The sequence below is a fragment of the Eretmochelys imbricata genome, chromosome 7 (genome assembly GCF_965152235.1).
Source record: "Eretmochelys imbricata isolate rEreImb1 chromosome 7, rEreImb1.hap1, whole genome shotgun sequence".
NCBI lineage: Eukaryota > Metazoa > Chordata > Testudines > Cheloniidae > Eretmochelys > Eretmochelys imbricata.
The window spans coordinates 71,556,286-71,562,577 of record NC_135578.1 but is presented as its reverse complement, the minus strand read 5'-3'; positions in this window follow the sequence as shown (position 1 = coordinate 71,562,577).

The window sequence follows — 6,292 nt, the reverse complement described above, 5'->3', positions numbered from 1 at the left end:
TTATAAAACCATTTAGTTTATGTCAGGAGTAAGGCCCTGCAGCTGTGCCTGCTCAGTACTCCTGCCACCTTAACGAGCCAGCTAGGCTGCCTGATGGAGCACCCTGCCCGACTGGCTGAGGAAGCCAGAAGGCCGATTCTTAAACTCAGAAGTTTCTTGCTGGTTATTCAAATGCCCATGGACTTTGCCTCCCTAAGCTTGTATTTCTTGCCAAGCTCTGCTCCTGTTCTGCCCCACCACAGCTCCAGCCCAGAGCCTGCCCTCTTCCTGCAATCTTGGTAATCTCTCTTTGACACAGGCCTGGTTCCTGGCTCTGACTCTGTCTTGACCCTTGACTGTGGCATTTGGTTTCCGACTCTGGTTCTGATCTTTGGCTTTGCCTCAAACCCTACCTCTGGCATTTGGACTCTGACAACTAGGCTTGATAGCGTATTTCTTAGACACATATCTTCTTAAATTCAGCCCAAGGAGCTTTTGCATTCTCTTACCAACTTATTGAGAAAAAAAGGCAAGGAACAATACTAGATTTCTCAGATAGTGACGGAATAAAGGATGACTGTTGTCTTTGTAACTATGGTTAATGAGAGGACAGGAAATTTTTTCACATTGAGGCTGCATGCATTTTCTTCACTTTACATACAAACTAACCCCCTAGGAGGAACATGGGTATAAGTGTCTGTATAAACAGATGGTTACCAAGATATTTCTGATCATCCTGGCTACTACAGAAGGGTCAGTTCTTGTATTTATTTTTTATGAGAGTCCCAAGCAGATTGGATCGCAAGAACTATTTATTAAATTTTACTAACCAGAATAATAGGTTTTGCTTTAAGCATGGGGTGCCAATGAATGAAACCAGCAAGCTTTGATTGTGCTTCTTTTAAACCCTTGTTTGCATTATTATAAGGCATAACATATGAAATGAGCTCTTATTTAGCTCTCATGTTTTAAATACTATATCTTTCATTAACATGTTTGGATTGGGATTGAATGATATAGGCAAAAAGACTTTTGTTCACTGCTGTTCTTTAGAAGCCAGGTATGATAATAGCCCTGATCTTAGTTGGAATCTCTAGCTACTATTGTAATACAAATAATCTGTCTAGTTTAAATAAAGGGAAAATTGAAATTGCTTGTTTAAGAAAGTGAGTGAAACACTACTATCATTTCTCCCCTTCAGAGGTTGAAGGAGTAGTTAAAAAAAAAAAAAATCAGCGAAATTTTTTTGACAAAACCCTACTAGAGTGTGCAAAGCAGCTGGCAAATGCGACTTTGTGGGAGGGATAGTTTTGTTTATGTTTCCAAACTAAGAGGGATCTGACTGTAGAGAGCAAAAACAGAACATAAGGAAGAGAGGAACTACAAGGTAACACATAGGCAATCAACTCTAAGATGTTTGAGCTCCAGAGAAGGCAAATCTACAAAGACAAAAACAATGCTTTGAAGAAACTCAGAGAAAGGCAGAGGGAAACTTTGAGCAGTCAAGTACTCCAGGGGAGTAGTCCAAATAATTCTTAACTTGCCATAAATGGTTATGAGAAAGTGCTGTTCTTGCATTTTCTTACACTGTTACCCTGACTCCAAAACTCTGCCCGTTACAACGTTCAACACTTTCATTAAGTCTTTTCCTCATAATGAAACTATATCTGAAATTTCCTCAAATACAGCCTTTTTCAATGAAGATGAGCCAAATTAATCCCTGATGTACTTTTACCAATTCCACAGAATTACACTAGGACTGCATCAATAATGCATTTGTTGTGCAATTTCTTCAGCCTCTCTCGAACGCACTAGTTAACGTTTTATTTATTTCCAATTTTAACACTATCACTTAGTCCAGCTGTTTCATCTTCCTGGCACAAATAGCAGCCTCAGCCCTCCCAGCCTGTTTGGGAGCGTGCTCCCAGCTGAAGTACAGGTACATCTCAGGGTCACTAACTTTCACAATTTTATCACAAGCCTTGCAGCATTTGGTGTATTTCTTAAAGCCCCAGCTCCTGAGGTCATGTGGATACATAGCAATCTCAGCTGTCTTTCAAAAACAAAGTAAGTTTCTAGTCATCATGGTTAGAGAGAACTTGAAAATGTGACCTGAGCAACACCTAAAGGTTAAAAGAAGATAAACAAGAACCCCAAATGTATTCTTCTTTAACAATCACATGATTTGGGACTCATTTCTGAGCTAGTATTGGGGTTGGCAATACTAGTTTCACACTCTAGTCTAGGGAGAGCTCTAGAATGCTTCCATCTTTTTTACTTAATCCTTGGTAGGTCTGGAACAGGCCCTGGAAAATGATAAAGACCCCAGCTCAACCCAGGAGCAAATCTCTACTGCTCTTTTGCCCAAACAAACTGTTCCCCAGCTGGCCATAATCCGTAAAACTTTCAAAGCACCTAAGTGACATAGGAGCCCATGTTTCAATAGGATTTAGCCTCCTAAATCAATTTGGTGCTTTTCAAAACATGTCCCTTGTCTCTATGCACATGCATACTCTCCCCAAATACACTTGCATTGACACAGTTTTGCTTCACTTTCTTATAGAAATTATTAAAGTTTAGATTTTGGATTGTGAGTTGGTGGGTTTTTTTGGTGTGTTTCTCTGGATCTGGGAGGATTTTGGAGATCAGAAACCTCATGTATTGCTTCCACTATTGCTTTTCTCCCAGCTGCACGGCTTGCTCAGAATTTATTTTTCCTGCATCCCCTCTTCTTCCATCTTGTTTCAGGTTGGCTTTATGATGGAGTTCCAAAGCTTCTTCAATCCCCTGAACTGCTGGTGCCAGTGGATTTTTTATGTGGAAGGAAGACAGCTTCCTGTGTCTTACCCTTGTAGGATTTTCTCAGCACTATTGAACAGTCTGGTCTCCAACAGTCATTTACTCACTAATAATCTTGCCTTCATACACAGCTACTTGTCAGGAGCATTTTCTCCACTTTCTCTCCCCCTCCTGCAGACTATGACATATAGCATTCAGAGAGCAGAAGCCCTGTCCCCTTAATGAATAATTCATAACACCTTTTCCTATTTACTCCACTCTCTCCACCTACTGGTCAAAACTGCAGACTGAAACCCTACACAGCACTCTTGAACCTCACATGTTCTAATTTCATGAAAACCAAAAATCCTTATGGTCTCATACTAAGACTATTACTTTTACAAAGTTATTGCTGAAGACACAGCACCTCCCACTAAATCATTGGGACTACTCTGGTGAGTAACATTACTCCCCATCTTGAATCTCTGCAGGACTGGGCTCTATGTTTGCACAGCAGAAGACAGATCAGAAGTTCTGTCACCAACCAGTATTTATAACAATGTTAGTCTGTTCAGCCAAGGGATTCCTCCTCCTCTTTAGAAAATCACAAAGGGACAAATCCTGACATCCTTAGTCAGATGAAACTTTTAATGAGCGCTTACCTGAGTCAGATTTGAATAATCACTCCAGTGCTCAGAAGAAGTGTGAATAATGGCTATAAGAATGAAGGTAGATGGCATAGATACATGGGGTCAAGGTTTAACTGTAAAAAGTTCCAGTGCTTAAACATATTGTATAACTTGGTATCAGAAATGAAAATACATTTATGTAGCTGTAAGAGCTCTTTGGGACATCTGAGATAGCTTGAATAACCAATATGTAACGTTGGCTTGGCAGAATTCAATTTTTATTTTCTGATGAGTGGTAAAAGTTAAATTATTCCAGTACTCGGCATTTTACACAATACAATCTAGCTTTTCTTCAATTGTATCTGCTTTGATATTGTTGCTATTCATATGAGTTATACTTTCTGAAACATCCATGAGCAACAGCAAAATGCAGCTAAGATTGTTTCCTACTAAAAGTTTGGGTTGCATCAAATATTTACTAGAAATAATTGGACAAAGAAAAATGTCCTTTTTGCAGAAGATTGTGTTGAGTACTACTTATGTTCCAATGTCTCAATACTCCTTGTTGGTAAGGCCAAAAAACGAAGGAACAATTGGTAACAAAATTTATGAACTAGCTTATCACATGGAATTGTGTACATAATCCAAGCAGTACATGAAGATTTATTTACTGATCAAAAACAGTGAGATACTTGTGTAAAGTACATACTAAAGAGGTCGTGAAAACACGACCTGTGATTTCAGCATCACAACTTTCACTGCTATTGGAATGCAGTATTGTGTAGCACAACAAAACAGAATAGGTACATCTGCTACTTTAAGGACAGCTAGGATAGCATAGCATCTGCATTGTCTCACTTTAAATTATTTAAAATATTCAAGATTAATCTTACAGTGAAATAGTTGTCATAAAACATCAAATACAGATGCAGTTAATTTTTAGTAAGTCACTAATGCTGTCTATCTCAGTTTACCTGAGCAATGCAACTGGTATTTTGAGATGGGCAAAAGCATTTTTACCTCCCATACCAATTTTCTCAAGAGTTGCCTTACTCTTCTCTGCCCCCGCAGACATACTTGTTAGTGACTGAATATACCAATTCTAGTATTTTTGTTCTTAAGTACAGCATGTTTGTTTTCTTCATTTATGTACCGACTAGTTTTAGGAGTCCTTATCCAGGAGTGCAGGGTGAGAATCAACCAGAATAGAACAGCAAGCTCTCGAATTTTCTTTTGGCAAAGGCAGCTACCTGTTCTCATTCTTGTCCAATAAGTAGCATGTGTTGATGGAAGACCATCCTTTATCTTACTTTGGGACCTGGTGTTAGGCAAGGAGGTAAACCAATTAGAATTAGTTACCCGCATTTATTATATGAAGAGATGAAGTTTCTACACTGATTTGTCTTTTGCAAACCTATTATACTCAATACATCCTGGAGAGTACTAGACTGTACTGATTACGGAATCAATTGTGGAGTCATCCCTCATATATGCACCACTACAATTCAACTGTAACCAAATATGTTCACAAGGGCTGCTATTAAAACATCTCTTCCAGTGGTGGAGAGGATAAGGGGGTGGGGAGATATTTACTGTTCTATCTCCCTCTCCTACCAAATTAAGGCTGAAAAAGTGGATCCTGCCATATTTTCCTTCTCTATGTACAGGTTAAGAACTATGTACAAAGCCTCTAACTTCAAACTTTGCTAAAGAGATTGCCTCCCCTTGTGTTTAACTTTGTACAATAGGAAAGTGATATTGCCTGAATATACAATTGGCTGCCATTAGATCCAACAGTTCTTTCCTGTATTTTCCACAGTATGCATCCAATGAAGTGAGCTGTAGCTCACGAAAGCTTACGCTCAAATAAACTGGTTAGTCTCTAAGGTGCCACAAGTACTCCTTTTCTTTTTTCACAAAGATCATCCTTACACCAGTGAGATTTTTAAAAGCCTTGCCTATAACTGTCTTGGGACTGGACAGTCATTGATCTTTTCTCTTGGTTTTCACTATCTTAGTTACTTCTTTTGATGTCAGTGCTCCAGAGTTCACTAGAACAGTTAAAATTACTCCCAGTCTGTTTTAATTCCCTCCTTGGGTTGTAACAAAAATATCTTTAGTTTAAATAAAAGATTTCCTAATTAAAAAAAGGATTGTTATAGAGCAATATAAAAGCCAACTGAATACACCTGCACATAGCTCTATTGAATCAATGGAACGTAATAAAAGTTAAGATTTATGTGGTCACTGTATTTGAGATTAACAAAGACCCACCCACTAAATGGGCTACTGAATCTTCACCTGTGACAGTATGATCTGGAATCCATTAGTTTCCTCAATGAGGATCTAATTCAAAGCCCACTGAAGTCAACAGAAAAGTTATTAGATCTGTCCCATAACAATACGACTACATATGGCTGCAATGTGGATTAAGCACACACAGCAGTCATGTAGCAAAACTTACTAAGAGTGGTATCTAATGTAATCTACTGATGCAAAAAGGAATTTGACAAAATTCTTCCTACACGCCACTGCTCTCCCCCCAAACGCAGTCATCTGGAGTACCAGACAGTTGGGCACTGTTCCTTCTTGTAGGTGAAGCTGATAGTGCTGTCTAGTTAAAGGTTGCCTAGCACTTCTCAAATTTAGTGACACCAAAAGTTATACCATGTAGTTCCACAGGGTGAGAAAAAACTTCTTTACACCATGAGTAAAAGATACTAACATTTATTCCACAGAGTTTTGTCTTTGTCTATAGTGTTAATTGAGAAGAAAATGCATCTGGAAAAATAGCATTATGGACTCCACTGCAAAACAATTATGCAGACACTCCACACAAGGAGTAGGCACTGTTCATTTAATTCTCTTATAAGAAGAGGAACTGGGGGGGAAGGAGGAAGATGAAG